Genomic DNA, 16,441 nt, shown 5'->3' on the forward strand with positions numbered 1-16,441 from the left:
GCTGTGGCCCAGGAGGGCAGTGGAGGATGGCCCAAGTGCTTGGGCCCTGCACCTGCATGGGAGACCAGAAGGAAGCACCTGGCTCCTGGCTTTGGATCAACGGCAAAGGAAGACCTTTCTCTCTGTCTCTCTCTCTCACTGTCCACTCTGCCTGTCAAAAAAAAAAAAAAAAAAAAAAAAAAAAAAAAAAAAAAAGGTAACAGTCTCCTAACAAAGAAGCACCTGATGGCTTCACTGGTGAATTTTATCAAATACTTGAAGAGTGAACACCAATTCTTCTTAAGCTGTTCCCAGAAAATGAAAGACAATGAAGCATTTGCTAATTCATTCTCTGAAGTCAGCATTATCCGGCCTCTAAAACCAGATAAACACATCACACACACACACACACACACACACACACGAGTGAAAAAAGAAAAATGAAGCTATAGACCAATTTCCTTATGAATAGAGATATAAAATTCCTCAAATACTAGCCAGCTGAGCTTGGCAGCATAGTAAAAGGATTATACACCATGACCAGGTGGGAGTTAGTCCAGACTGTAGGGTGATTTCAACAGGAAAATCAATGAGCGTAATGCATCACATTACTAGGATGAAGGAGAGGAGCCACCCAATCATCTCAATTGATTCAGAATAGGCATTGGATTAAATCTGTATCATTTCCTAATAATAATACATAAAAACCCACTCAGAAAACTGTGAGTGGAAGGAGGGCGCCTCAGCTTGGTAAAGGGAATTCTGAAAGACACAAGGCTAGCGGCCTTCTCAGCGCTGAGAGACGGACTGCTTCTCCCCGGAGATGGGGGAGGAGACAGGTGCCTGCCCCTACCGCTGTGATCCAATACGGTTCTGGAAGCTCTAGCCCAGAGCAGTGAAATAAGATAAAGAAATAAAGAGTAACCAAACTGGAAAGCAGGAAGTGAAATCATCGCTACTTAGAGAGCATGATCCTACATATGTAAAATCCCCAAGAATCCACAGAAGATTTAGCAAAGTTGTTGAGTATAAGCTCAACATCCAAAAGTCAGCTGTTTCTATACATCAGCAATGAACAATTTGAAAAGGAAATTAAGAAAGCAATTTCATTTAAAATATCACCCAAAAGGATAAATTTAACCAAGGAGGTGACAGACTTATACACTGAAAATTACAAAATGCTGGGAGAAATTAAAGACCTAAATAAATGGAAACAACTCCTATGTTCACAGATAGGATTAACAATATATAGTGCTAATACGTCAATGCTACCCCAAACAGTCAACAGATGCAAGACAATCTTTATCAAAATCCTGAAAATAATTTTTGGTATAATTGGCAAATCCAATCCTCAAATTCATATGGAATTCTAAGGGGTCCTCAATAGCCAAGGTAAGCTTGAAAAGAAACAAAGTTGGAAGACTCAGATGTCTGATTTGGAAACTTACTTATAAAGTTAAAATAATTGGTACAGTGTTGTCCTGCCATACAGACAGACCAATGAAATAGAATCAAAAGTCCAGAAATAAACCCAACTGATTTCTGACAAGGGTGATGGGTCCAGTCAACAAGGAAACAATGGATTGTGCTGGGAAGACTGGATTTCCACACGCAAAAGAGTGAAGCTGGGGTTCTGCCTCACAGTCAATGCAAAAAAAATTGTCTCAAGATGAACAAAGCCTTAAAAAAAAAAGAGTCAAAATCATAAAATTCAAGGAAGAAAATATAGAAGTAAATCTCCAAGATATTGGATTTGGCAGTGGCTGCAAGACATGAAAAACAAAAGAAAAAGATTAATTCAAGTTTAAAGATTTAGGGGCAGGCATTTAGCCTGATGGATAAGATACAGAGCACCTGGGTTCAGGTCTGGACCCTGCTTCGGTTCCAGTTTCCTGCTATTGCAGACTCTGGGAAGCAGTGGGTGATGGTTCATCCATGTGGGAGGCCTACACTGAGCTCTGAGGGCCTGGCTTCAGCCTGGCACAACCCCAGCCATTGTGGGCATTTGGAGAGTGAATCAGCAGATGGGAACACTCTCACTCTCTCTCTCTCTCTCTGTCTCTCTCTCTCTCTGTCTCCCTGCCTGTCAAATAAATTAATTAAATTAAAATTCTACCATCAAATGTCATTACCAAGAAAATAGAAAGGCAACCAAAGCAACAGGAGAGCATATTTATAATTTATTTATGATAGGGATTTAATATCCAGTATATATTTGTATAAACTGCTCCTGCAACTCAGCAACAAAAGAAAACTTAACCACCCATTTAAAAAAATGGGCAAAGGACTTGAAGAAGCATTTCTCCAAGGGTGATACACAAATGGTCAGTAAGCACATGAAAAGATGCTCAACAGCATTCATCAGTCCTCAGCGAAATACAAAACCAAAGCCTCAGTGAGATTCCACTTTATACCTACCAGGATGGCTATAAAATGATGATGATGGTATTGATAAATGGAAAATGACAAGTGCTGGCAAGGATATGGAGCGATCGGAACCCTCATACACTGGTGTTAAGAAGAGGAAATAGGCCAGCTCTCTGCTGTGGCCAGCGAGTGCAGTGGAGGATGGCCCAAGTGCTTGGGCCCTGCACCTGCATGGGAGACCAGGAGAAGCACCTGGCTCCTGCCTTCGGATCGGTGCAGCGCGCCGGCTGTGGTGGCCATTTGAGGGGTGAACCAATGGAAAAAGGAAGACCTTTCTCTCTGTCTCTCTCTCTCTCTCACTGTCTCACTCTGCCTGTCAAAAAAAAAAGTTCCCAATTTCTTAAAAAGCTTAACATAGACTTACCATATGACCCAGCAATTCCATTCCTGACTATACAACTCCCTGCCCCACCAAAGAATAGAGAACAGAGACTCAAACAGATCCTTCTATGCAGGGTTTATTGTACCATGAATCACAACAGACAAAAGGTGGAAACGAACCACATGTCCCTCCTCAGATGGATGACTAAACAAAACATGACAAATACTAGGATGGCCTGTTTATGTGGCCATAGAGAGGAATGAGATTCTGATAGACACCACAATAAGGAAAACCTTGAAACCGTCACGCCAGGAGAAGGAACCAGGCACAAAAAGAGAGGTATTGTGTGATTCCACTTACATGAAACTTCTTGAACAAGCAAAGTCATAGAAACAGAAAGTACCTCGGGAGTTACTTGTGGAAGGAGGAAATTGCCAATTATTGCTTAATAGTTGCAGACTTTCTATTTGGGATGATTTCTAAACATGGGGAAATACCTAGTGATGATGGCTGCAAAACAGTGTGAATGTAAGAAACACCATGGAAATGTATGCTTAAAATGGCAAATTTATGTCATGTAAATGTATCAAAATATGAAGATACAAAGAAAAAAGGACGTACACTAGCAAGCATGAGCCAGGTTGTGGCAACAATGGGCGCTGTTACGTTGCTGGAGCAGGTAAAATGGTGTATGTGCTTTGGCAAGCAGCTTGGTGATTTCTCAAAACGTTTACAGTGCAGAGTTACCATAGCACTCAGCAATTCCACTTTTAGGGATCTGACAACATTGACCTACACAAAGGCTCATATAGCAATGTTCACAGCAGCCTTGCTCAACAGAGACAAAAGATGGAAACACGCCCAAGGTCTACCAGCTGACAAACTGCTCAGCAAAATGGAGCTGTGCAAATAACATTGCACCATACTACAGAACATCAGCCAGCGTGACAAAGGAACCCAGGAGTGGCGAGGTGACACGTAATACAACATGGTTAAATTCTGAGAACATTATGCTAAGTGAAAGAAGCCAGGCATACTATGGAACCACGTTGCAGGATTCCGTTTATAGCAAATGGGAAGAACAGGTGAATCCATAGAGACAGAACGTGGCTTAGTGGCTGCCAGAGGCTAGCGGGGCGGGGGATGGGAAGAGATTTCCAAAGGCTGTGGATATCTTCCTGGGGTGCTTAAAGGCCTCTGGAATTAGATGGAGGTGATGATTGCACATTGCTGTGAACGCACTAACAACCACACAATTGTACACTTGAAGAAGGTGAACTTTATGGTATGCGAACTACATTTCAATGTTGTTTTGAAGTAAAGAAACAGAGGAAGAGACACTATGCTAATGTTAACAGAATCCTGGGGTAGCTATTTTCACTTCAGACAAAGTAGACTTTAGCATGGGGGAGATTATCAGGGTAACACAGGGACATTACATCACCAGAAAGGGGTCAGTTCTTCAAGAAGCCACACGGATCTTGGGCTCTGAACAACAAAGGCTCAAAATTCAGGACCCACAAAGGTAGCTGGATGTCTTTGGAAACTAAACAATACAGTTCTAAATAAACCATGGGGCAAAACAGAAGTGTCAAGAGAAATCAGAAAATATTTAGAACTAAATGAAAATGCAGATTATCAAGGTGTTGGATCCAGCTAATGCAGCACTTGGAAGGACATTTATAGTATTAAATTGTACGTTAGCAAAGAAGAAAGTTCTAAAAGCAACAGCCCAAACTTCCACTTAGAACACTGGAGGAAGAACACAGGATCAAACCTAAGACAGTAGGAGGGAAACAATAACAAAATTAGAGCAGAAACCAAGGACATTGAAAACAGGAAAAGAATAGAAAAAAAATCAATGAAAACAAAGATGTTTCTCTATAAAGATTAATCAAATTAATACACCTCTAGCCAGGCTAACCCAGAGGAAAAAAAAAAGAGAAAAGATACAAATCATTCCCATCAAAGAGGGTCATTCCCGCTGATCTCACAGACACTAAAAGGACAATACCAGCTTAATGAGGACGTGGAGAAAAGGGAACCCTCGCGATCGTGCCCGGGAATGTGAGTTAGCACAACCATTATGGAAAACGGTACGCAGGGTCCTCAAAAAGTTAAACACAGAACCACCCGATGACACAGCAGTCCCGTCGGGTACGGAAGATTCCACCTAAGGTCCACCAGAGGCCATACTGAGAAAATGCGGTATGCGCCCCATGGTAATATGTAACCTGCAGGGGAAGCTGGCTGAGGCACATACAGAAACTCTGACCCATCTTTGCAACTTTTTCTGTACATCTACAATTATTCTAAAATTTAAAAGTTTATTTAAACATCATCTGAAACTGCCACAATAGTTTATGCCTCCTATATCGCAGTCTGTGCCCCGTCCCTGGGAGCTGCAGCTTCTACGTCTCCCCATCTTGAATCTGGCCTAGCCTTGAGACTTGCTTGGGCCAACAAGGAAGGTCAAGGATGTGAGCTCAGAACAGCCCGCATTCCCGAAAGGCCTTGCGTGTTGCTGCAGGCAGACAGACCTGCAACCCGAGCATCCCTCTCATCTCGGATCACAGCCAGGGGACGGCCAGGCGGTGGCTGGGACCCTCCTGGAGGAGCCAGTCACGCAGCAATTACCTAGCACGCCCACCCTCTGCTCCAGGCACAGGCAACCAAGGCAAACAGAACCCAGCCCGGCCCAGCTCAGCAGCCCCCTATGAGAAATGACAAAGGTGGTTCAGGTAAAGCCACTGAGTTTGGGAGTGTTTGTCACATACCAGGGTTGTGGAAATGCAATTAAAAGATGAGTTTATTTGGGTGCCAATTTTTTAGCAAATCCGTGTAGAGTTGTTTCCATAAGCTGCATTTTCCTAACTTTTCTGAAGACCCTTCCTTGCCAGAGGACAATAGCTAATGATTCCCCCATGCCCAGGCTATAACAGTGTGGGAACGGGGGTGGTTGTTGTAACACTGTGATTACAAAAGATTAGGCGCAACCTCAAGACCCATCAATAGCACCTCACATTTAGGGGAACATTAGATAAATGTTCAAAAGAATGAGACAGCTCCATGTAAACCAGAATGGAACAAATTCCATCATCCATTTTTAAAAATTTCATTTGCAAGGCAGAATGACAGAGAAGGAGACAGAGAAAGAGATCACCCATCCGCGGGGTTCACTCCCCAGATGGCCACAGTGGCTGAGGCTGGGCCAGGTGGAAGCCGGGAGCCCTGAACTTCTGAGTCGCCGGCGTCAGTGGCAGGGGCCCAAGCCCTCGGACCATCTGCCACTTTCCCAGGCGCATTAGCAGGGAGCTGCCAGCAGCTTGGACTTGACCTGGCGCTCAGATAGGGCATGCTGGCAGCCACCAGAGGCTTCACTCCGCGCGCCACAGTCCCTCTGTGATCCATTTTTAAGGGAGAGCAAAGCAAGATGCAGAAGGGTAGCCCGGAGAAGCCACTGCCCCTGTAAAATATCTGTGTTTTCCTATCCCGGCTCCCAGGCTCTACGAGGGGGGAGAACCCCCGCAGCAATGCCTGCCGCCGGAGAGGGGACCTAGCGTCTGGGAAGCACGCCCGGAAGCGAGACTTTCATTCTACTTTCCTGGGTATCTTCTCCATCATGGAAACGTGTTAGCTATTCAAGCATGACTCAAAGCGGAATGGACAGCCTCCTGTGCCTTTCGAGGTCACAGTCTATTATTCTGGTTCCAGGATTCCTCGGAGCCACCGGGACCGCCGTGCGCGGCCCCACGGCGCTCTCCTGCGCCCAGTCCGCCCCGGCCCACGCGCGGAGACAAGCGGGTCCTGCGCCTCGGCTTGGCCTGCGCCACTGCGCCTGCCACTGGAGGGCAGCGCAAGGCTTCTTTCTCGGGAGGAACCGAGGAGAGACCGCGGTCCACCTTCCAGAGCAGGCTGGCTCCGGCAGAAACGGCTTGGGTTTTCAGTTGGAAAAAAAAAAAATAGAATGATCTCGACTTGCAACATGAGGCTGGGATAGGGGACTCACGCCAGAATCTTGCTGCAGGCAGCCCCAGGTGGAGCAGCGGGTCTGGGGGAAGCGAGAGTGTCCTCCCAGAGAGAGAGGCAGAAGTCCGCACCTCTTCCCTGCTCTCGGAAGCCACTGGCGCTGCTGAAGGGAGACCTGGAGGGTTCGCCTCTGACCCGCCCTGTGTGACCTTCCTGCCCTGGACCTGTCCCAGGTCTGTAAACTGGAAGCCGTGATTCCGAGAACGGAGACCCCGAATTTGTGACTCAGACTGAACCACAGCACCGTAAGGATTGTGTTGTGCCCACTTTAGAGATGAGAAGGCTGAGGCCTCAAGAGGCGGAGTAGCCGGCTCACAGGGGACCGCAGCAATGAGTGAGAGCGGGCTCTGAACGCAGGTTTCCCTGGTTCCTAAACCTGTTCTCGCGGCGCAGCTTAGCCGGCTTCTGAGCGCTGCCGTGGGGGAGGGGGGCTCTCCAAAGGAGAGGCGGCTAAGGAACGGCTTTGGAGAGTGGCCTAGGAGCGAATTCCCACTGAGCCCTTCCGGAAGCCCGCTTGCCTCTGGAGACAGGCCTGGTGCCGGTCTTGCGCCCCCGTGGGACTGGCCGGAGACTGAAGCCGGGGCTGCGGGGGGAAGCAGGCTAGGGCCTGAGCTCCGGGGTGGCCGCTACTACGCTCGGCTCCTCCTGGCGCGCAGGGAGCGGGCGCCGCGCCGGGGACGATCGTGCGGAGGAGTGGAGAGGAGGGCGCGCGCGGTCCTAGACGCGCGGCCGGCAGCGTCCCCTCTCCGCCCGGTTTCAGTCTGGTCCCCGCACCCAGCTCCTTCCCTTCCCGGGGAGCGGCGCGCAGCTGCGAGGCCCTGGAGCGCGTGGCGCACCCCCAACAGGTCCTTGCTGCGAGCGGAGATGCTGTTTTCATGCAAATGTCTTTGTTCGAGCGCGGGCGACAAGAGGCCCGATCCGCAGCTGAAGCGGGGTGCCGCCGCTTTTCCGCCTTCGCTTCTACCGGGCCTGAAAGACTTAATCGCTCCGGGAACAAAAATGCCGGCGCGGCAGAAACCCGCGGGCACGGCGAGCGCACGCAGCGCGGCTCCGCGCACGCGGCGGGGGCTGGTCCCTGCCGGCCCTCCCTTTGCGTCAGCGAGGACCAGGAGCGGCCCGCCGTGCCTCAGTTTCCCTAACTGCGCTGAGGAATGTTGCATATTATATCTCAGGCGGGTGCCAGCTCCTTGCGGCCCCACCGTGTGCCCAGGCACCGGGGGAGGCGGCGGTGAGCTGGGCAGACACGGAGTCTGCAGTCGGGGGTCTGATTTCAGAGAGAAAGGGGAAAAGTCAAGAAATACACAAACAATACAGGGCTCAAAGGGCAACAGGGGTCACACAAAGGCAATGCTTTTTGCCATGTTCTGTTCTAAACTCCGTGTGTGCCTTAGCTCTGTGTCTTCACCACATAAGTAGGAGAGCTTCGTCCTCACCCCCTTTGACAGATAGGGAAACTGAGGCTGAGACTTCTATGCAAAGGACATGGGAACAACACAGAGCCCGACTTTGGACCCCTGAGGCTTTTGATGCCCCTCCCGGTGTTACTCCTGGCTGCACTAGGGAGGGTGGCACTTGGTGACACTCTCTAAAGAGAAGGGGCTGGAAGGGAGCTGCCCCCTGCGGGCGTCGCCAGGACCCAGGAACCATCTCAGAGAGCAGAAGAGCAGAGCAGGTGCCCTCCAGGCAGGGGTCCAGCCGGAGCAAAGTGGGGAAGTCAAGGAGCGCACTCAGGGCTTTATAAGCGTGAGGAAGGGCGGGGGCTCCCCTGGCGGGCCTTGAGGTTAGGTGCTCCCTGAGCTGAGAGCAGTAGCCAAGAGGCGGGACCGGGACACGGGGGCCGGCGGGAGCCGGCTTCGCAGTTCTCGGCGAGGAGCGGGGCTTTCATTCTAGATGGGATGGGAAGTGGTGCTGCTGCAGAGGCTACCGAAGACGGCGCTCCAGCGAAGGGCCCGGGCCGGAGGGCAGAGCCTCTCCCCGCTCTGGCAGCCGCCGTCCGCGGGGGAAGCCGATCACTCAGGCCTGAAACACGCCCCCTCCCATCTGGGCTCCTGGCTTCAAGGACGTTCCTGGTGACATTCACCACGTTCCCAGCCCTGGGTCTGCAACACACGCTTGGAAATGTCAGCTCGGCTAAGCCCTTGTCTTACAGATCGGGCTGCGACTGAGGCTCGGATTACAAGGATGAGCCCTCAGCACCCTGGGGGCGGGGCTGGGATCCGCTCCACCTACTCCTGTGCGGGCAACACACATGGCGGTTAGACCCAGGCAACAGGGACCCTGCCCTGGTTCTCACACCACCGACGGCCCCCTCTGGCTATCTAGCAGCTGCACATGTCCACGGTGCCAGAGGACATACCTGTTCCTGCTATTGCCTACTTTCTGGAAGATTCTGTCCTCCCTGCTCACAGACCCCAAGCCTGCTGCCAGGCCCCTTCTTGTTCTCTGGGGGCAGAATACCAGGCCCAGAGGTAAGCCCAGGGGCCCTGTGGGCGGCAGGTGGGAATGGAGCTGGCCCCTGCGGCCAGGGTGTCTGCACACGGGACTGTGGAGAGCCTGGGGGATGGGGACACTATGCCAGTGCCAGCATATCCCAGTGCAGCCGCTCCTTGGCCACCCAGGTTGTTCATAGAGTCGCACGTATAAAGGAGAGGACAGAACAGCTTTGAATCGAGATGGTAGCTTGATTTATAGCTTTTAGCAATTTTAAACATTTGGATTTAGGGGTGAGTGAGCATTAGATCCCATCAATATCAAGGGCAGATCTGGCCTAGAACATCCTATTTATCAAATAGATGGATTAATCCCATTTAATTTGATTCTTTTTTAAAGAAAGGTTTATTTATTTGTCTGAAAGGCAGAGTGGCACACACACAGACACACACACACACAGAGCAAACTCTTCCATCTGTTGGTTCACTCCTCAAATGGCCACAATGGCCAGAGTTGGGCCAGATCAAAATCAAGAGCCTGAAACTCCATCTATGTCGCCCACATAGGTGGCAGGGACCCACGATCTTGCCCCATCTTCTGCTTTTTCCAGGTGCATTAGCAGAGAGCTGGGAATGGAGCAGCCAGGACTTGAACTGGTACCCATATAGGTTGTGGCATCACAGGTGGTGGCTTAACCCGCTGTGTCACAACACTGACCATATCACACAGAGTCTACAAGGGAATTCACAGCATCTGGGTTTTATTGATTAGGAAGTTAAGGCTTGGAGAGATTCAGTGACTGCTCCAGTTCCTCAAGTTAGAAAGTAGCAGAGCTGAGGCTCAAGTGCTAGTGTGTCTGATCCCAAGCTCCACTGCAATTGGTTCAAGGCCAGCTCACAGCCATTATGCACTCATTAAATACATCATAGCTGTGCGTGTCACTCATTGGTCTTTGGGGACATGAGCACTGTTTGTACTACATGATAAATGCCTTCCCTTCCTGGTTCTTACTCTGCGCACGCAGGCTCCCTGGGGAAGGTAATAGGGCAGGAGTTGATGTTTCATTCAACAATTGGGGAAACAGAGCAACAGCCCCACATGTCACAGACGCTTCAACAGAGAGGGCCTGCTGTTCCCACGTCACGAGAAACTGGGAGGCAGCCGGGCCAGGGCTGGTGGAGTTGCTGCATCGTCTTTAGCAAACGACCTCAGCCTCTCAGTCTGCCTGGGTACCTACTGCTACCCAACTGTCTGCAGTTTGGGGGGTTGGAAATCTGGGCAGAGGCCGGCGCCGTGGCTCACTTGGCTAATCCTCCACCTGCAGCGCTGGCATCCCATATGGGCACCGGGTTCTTGTCCTGGTTGCCCCTCTTCCAGGCCAGCTCTCTGCTGTGGCCTGGGAGTGCAGTGGAGGATGGCCCAAGTACTTGGGTCCCTGCACCCGCACGGGAGACCAGGAGAAGCACCTGGCTCCTGCCTTCGGGTCAGCGTAGCTCCGGCTGTAGCCACCATTTGGGGGTGAACCAACAGAAAGAAGACCTTTCTCTCTGTCTCTCTCTCTCTAACTCTGTCAAATTAAAAAAAAAAAAAAAAAAGGAAATCTGGGCAGAGCTCAGCTTGACAGAGCCCTCTGTGACCCATGGGGCACTGATCGGAGTCACTCCGTGGCTTTCAGCTGATGGTCGGGCTAACCCGCAGGGTCTTGCTTGAACGCCCGCTCCGTGGTGGGTGTGGCGGGAACACAGCTCAGGCGGACGGTAGGCTCTCCAGCAAGATATGTTGACCTTTCTTGTGGAAGCTCATGAAACAGAAGATGCCAGTGCCCTTAAGGGAGTATGCCTGGAATTGGCATAGCATCATTTCCACCAGACGCTCTTAGTCAACAAAATCACAGGTCCGCCCAAATTCGAGCATGTGGGAGACAGCCCCCTTCTCTCAAAGCGAGGACAGTCAAAGATTCGACAGCTGTTGTTAACTTGCCACATGGCCCAAGATGGCTGCTTGAGATGTTGCCATCACATCTTCTATTGCAGCCAGCAGAGACACAGGAGAAAGGATTTGACTTTCCCTATCCAGGCATTTGCTAGAAGTCACACACGATCTCTTGAGCTGCCCAGAGCCCATGTGGCCACACCTTGGCTATGGGAGGACAGGCAGAAGCTGTAACATTTGCTTTAAAATGCCACAGGCTCAGCCTTGCAGTTAGGGATTTGTTGACGAAGGAAAAAGGGGACCACGGACATTGAGCAAAAACTGGAAATCTGTACCCCTCCCCATCGAGGTTTTGGCCACCAGCAACCAAACACATTCCCAGCCAACATGTTTCACTTCCCATCTTGTCCCACCTAATCCATCCTCCACACTGTCATCAAAATAATCTTCCCTTTACATTTTGTAAATGCGTGTTCCTGAAAGGTGAATGTTTTAATCATTCCCATGCCAACAGCAAGCGTCTGAAGTTTTTCATGTGAGGGCTACAGGATTTTAATGTCTGAAACAGTAATAATAGCATCTGTCGCCCACTAGGCTCTGCGTGAACGCATCTCACTCAATCTTTGCAGTAACCCAGTGAGGGAGGCTCACCCCTGAGTACATGGGAGGCCAGAGAGGGCAAGTGACTTGTCCCAAGCCACACAGTGAGCAGGTGCAGAGAGTCAAATTCTCTTCCATCTGGTTCCAGAGATGTGCACCCACACATGTGCTGCCCGGGACCGTGTACTGCCTGGAGTGTGGGCAAGGCGCATCCACACTCAGCGTGTGAGCATGAGGACACAAACGTGAGCCGAGAGCCTGCAGCCCCCGCCTTCCTCCCAAGGGTCCAGCATCCAGCCTGGTTAAAGGAGGAACGTTCCTGCCCCGGCTCCGAGGTTCTATTCGGACCCCACATTCTTCTTGCCTTTACTTCACCCCTATGGGGGCTCCTGGATTTTCCAGATTCTCTTCACGTTCAATCTTACTCTTCTCCAAAGTCCTTGCAAGGAGAGTAGAAGAGGGAAAAGGGCCAGCTGGATCTGGGTTCAAACCTGAGTCCCATTCTTTGGGTGAATCTCTGTGCACCTGCCACACAGGAGGGAGGAATCCCTGCTCTGCTGAGGGGACGCGCTGAGGACCACGTGGGGCGAGGGGTGGGAGCAGCCGTTGTCAGCCGCAGGGGAGAGGGTGCGGTCCCTTCACAGCAGACTTGCATTTTGGGGCATCGGGGGACACTAGGCACTCAGTCCTTGGAGGGCAGGGACTTCTGGGAGTCAGGGGAAGAGGGCAGATGGTGGAAGTGGCCCAGGGAGGTTGTGCACACTGAGGTGCCCTGTCTGGGGGGCCGTGGTGATTAAGAGCGTTGGTTCTGGAGCCACACAGACCTGTGTTTACAGCCTGGTGTTGCTCTTGTCCCTCCATTATCACCTCGGTAGGGTGGGACCCACAGGCGAGCCTGCCCCCCTGGGGTTGTGTGAGAGCTGACTGAGAGTGTACCATTAAAGCACCCGAACTAGCGCAGATGAACTGTTCCTCCAGCAGCAATGATAACAGTGACTGGCATGTTTTGAGCCTTAATTAAATTCTGTGCTACAAGCATGTCATTGATTAGCTTATACATTCCTCATCACAACCCAAGATGTAGGTAATGCTACTCTTTTGCTCTTATAGATGTAGAGATGAAGATACGGAAAGGTTGAACAAGCTGCCCCAGGTCACGCATGAGTCGGTGATAGAGGCGGGGCTTAACCAAAACCCAAGTTGTCCCATCCAGTCCACTTCCATCTGGATGCCACGCTGCTGCCACTGCCTCCATCTTTACCACTGTTGACCGTGAATTCTGTACCCAATAGCTCCACAACTGCCCAACACCTGATTGGAAGAGAAGTCACCTGACCCAAAAGCTGCCAAACTATAGGCTATCCTGTAGCCAATGATATTGCCCAGTGCAGAAGCTCCACCCAGTAGGGCTGAGCACCATTAACTAAATCAACCAGCAACAGTTGGAACTCTCAGTTTGAGTTGAGATCACAGAGAGTTGGGACAACATTGCATAAACACCCCTACAAGGTCAGATAATTCCAAGACCAGGTGCAGGTGCAGAAGCGATGGGTGAGCAAAGGCGCCAGGTGAGGGAAGAGGTGGTGAAAATCATCTCCCCCCAAGTCTTGAGAGGGCTGGGAATGAATCTGGCCCGGGAGCTCCAGGTCCTGCATGGCTCTCAGGGGCTAAGCTGTGTTCGGGGATGGTGACCAAAAATGCTGCCTGCCAATCCCTGCTGGTTGCCTTACAAAGACCCCCAGAACCCCCAAGCTCTTTTCTCTTTTTTTAAATAATTATTTTACTTATTTGAAAGACAGTTACAGAGAGAGGTAGAGACAGAGAGAAAGAGAGGTCTTCCATTCTGCTGGTTCACTTTCCCAAATGACTGCAATGACCAGAGCTGTGCTGATCCAAAGCCAGGAGCCAGGAACTTCTTCCAGGTCTCCCACATGGGTGCAGGGGTCCAAGGACTTGGGCCGTCTTCCTCTGCTTTCCCAGGCCACAACAGAGAGCTAGATTGGAAGAGGAGCAGGTGGGACGTGAACCGGCACCCATATGGGATGCCGACGCTGCAGGCTGGGGCTTTAACCCACTGTGCCACAGCACAGCCCTTGCTCTCCCCAGGCTCTTTTCAACCCAGAGGAGGCTATCTCAGCCCTCACCTTTGACCTTAGGGAAAGTGCCAAGCAGTGAAGATGGTAAACAGAAAGGGACACAGCTCCAGGACATCCTCCTGTGCAAGCCCCAAGTGACGGCAGCCTCCACCAGGATTCCCATTCCAGGGAACCTCAACTCCCTGATTCTAGAAGCTTAGCTCAAAGGCTGCTACTCTCCTGTCTCATACCCCGGCGTCCCTTCAGCCGGCAAGTTCCACTGGCTGAGCTTTGCAGTGTTTGCATAAACTGGCCACTCCGGCCGCACCCCTCATGACCACCCTGGTCTGGGCCACAATTACCTGTCACACCGGGATGCCGCAGCAGCCACCTCCTGCTCTGGCGGTCTTTCTAAGGAAGCTGGTTCTAGGCGCAGCAGCCAGAGAGGGCCTGCTGACACCCAAAACTCTTGGCTTAAACCCTTCCGGTCACAACCATTCTCCTTCCGAGGAAAAACGAAAGTGTTGGCCCAGGCCTTCGGGGTCTTAGCCAGTCCGATCTCTCCAGTTTTCCCTACAGAGCCCTGGTGCCAACGCTTTCCCTGGCTCCCGCTCTGCGCCTGCCCCGCAAGGCTGCTCACTGCTCCTGGAAGGAGAGCGCCCACCCCCGGACCCTTGCAGTTGCTGTTCCCCAGCCTACAGGGCTCCGCCCACAGGTCTCGCTCCCTCATCCCTGTCCCTGGCAGAGAGGCCCCTCCTGGCGCCTGCCCACCCCAGCACTCCCTCCCCCAGTCTCGCTCTTTGCCTTCTTTTTCTCCACAGCACCATCTTCACACAGCATAGTTCACTCCCTGTTTTACTGTCCATCTCCTGCACTCGAATACAACCTTCCCGTGGGGAAGTCTCTGCAGCTCCCGGGTTTACCACTGCATCCCATTCCCAAGGACACAATGCTGGGCACACAGTAGGTGCTCAGCCAATCTGCATCAAATAAACGAGAAGTCACAGGCCAGGACTTCCTGGAGTCATCCCCACCAGGTTCTCACGCCTGGACGCTCCCAGGCCCTAGGCTTGTCCCCTTGTGTCTTTTTTTTTTTTTTTTTTTTTAAAGATTTTATTTATTTATTTGGGAGGTAGTGTTACAGACAGTGACAGCAAGAGACAGAAAGGTCTTTCTTCCGCTGGTTCACTCCCCGGATGGCTGCTATGGCCGGAGCTGCACCGAGCCAAAGCCAGGAGCCAGGAGTTTCCTCAGGTCTCCCACGCAGATGCAGGGGCCCAAGGACCCGGGCATCATCCACTGCTCTCCCAGGCCACAGCAGAGAGCTGGATCGGAAGAAGAGCAGCCAGGACTCGAACAGGCGCCAATATGGGATGCCAACACTACAGGTAGAGGATTAACCCACTGAGCCACAGCGCCGGCCCCTGTCCCCTTGTGTCTTGATCTTTTCAGGGGGAAGCTGCCCAGAGTCCTGTCCCAACACCTGAGAGCAGAGGGGAAGCCACTCCAGGAGGAGTTAGCCCGAAAAGGTGGGGGTTTCTTTCTAGGATAATTCTTTTTTTTTCTTTGAATACAGAAGGACTTGTGTTCCCGCTGTTGGCTGTGCTTCTGCAGCTTGCGCTATCCTGAGACCCAAGCTCCGTGTCCCTGGCAAGGGCCTGTGGTCACAGATCTGCCCCCGAGCGGCGTGGACTTCACAGGAGGTTTGCAGAGCAGCCGGGGTCGGCGTACCCCAAAGACCCCAGCAACAGGAAGGGCTCAGTGTGGACGGCCAGCAGGTCTGTGGGCTCACTGCATTAAGCTCCCCGCTTCTGTGTCATTTGAAAATTTCCTTCTAAAAAATAAACAAAGCAAAGCCTTTTCCCCAAAACTCTCTTTCCCTTGCACATCCCCTGGGGGCTTCCTGTTGCCCTTCCTACCCCCACCATCCGCTCCTCACATCTCTGTGCCCTTGGTCCCTGGTTGGAGCAGGAAGCAGCCCGGCTCTGTGTCCCATTGCCCATTTGCACCCTGAAGTCCCCTCGGATGCCTGGTTGTGCCCCATCTGCCAGGATTTGGGCCCCCATGATGCGATGAGAGGCACTGGGCACTGACTGTTGGTGAATGCTCCCCTGGTGATCCTGGCATGGATCACCAGACCTACCGGTGATTACTGGCTGCACCCAGGGGTGTCCTGTGACCAGGGTGCAGCCTCCTAGAAGGCAGGGAGGTAACATCTTTGGCTACCTGAGCCCTTTCCCGGGGTCCCACCACACCTGCCACAGTGACGACACCTCTCCACCCTCAGACAGTGGCCTCATTCAGCTCCAGGTGGCCTTTGTCCCCAGCCCTGATACAGCATGGGCTCATGGTGGCCATGTGGGCAGCTCGGAGAGGCACACAGCAGCCAACCACAACCCATGTTGGGCCCAGGACTTTGTGGACAGAAAGGAGCCATTGTCCCCAAGTCACTTAAAGGGAACAGCTAAAAAAACACATTCAAAGGGCCCCGATGATAATGAATATGCTAATATGATTTCCAGTGGGTGCCTGTGCTACCTCCCAAAGCGCTTCCTGACCTTCCTCTTGGATTCAAAGCTTCCCTTGAAGTGGATGGGGGATTTGGGTTAAAATAACATGAAAGTTTCCATTTAAATGGACAAAACTG

The 16,441-nt window shown here is 51.6% G+C and overlaps 1 long non-coding RNA gene across 1 annotated transcript; it reads left to right on the forward strand.

The window, feature by feature from the left end:
* The first annotated feature begins 8,582 nt into the window (after nt 1-8,582).
* On the forward strand, nt 8,583-15,664 carry LOC138844195 (uncharacterized). The gene is made up of 2 exons (XR_011379743.1): nt 8,583-9,225; nt 15,371-15,664. It is a non-coding gene; the product is annotated as an uncharacterized lncRNA (long non-coding RNA).
* Nucleotides 15,665-16,441: the final 777 nt, after the last annotated feature.

The sequence above is a fragment of the Oryctolagus cuniculus genome, chromosome 11, assembly GCF_964237555.1.
Source record: "Oryctolagus cuniculus chromosome 11, mOryCun1.1, whole genome shotgun sequence".
Lineage (NCBI taxonomy): Eukaryota > Metazoa > Chordata > Mammalia > Lagomorpha > Leporidae > Oryctolagus > Oryctolagus cuniculus.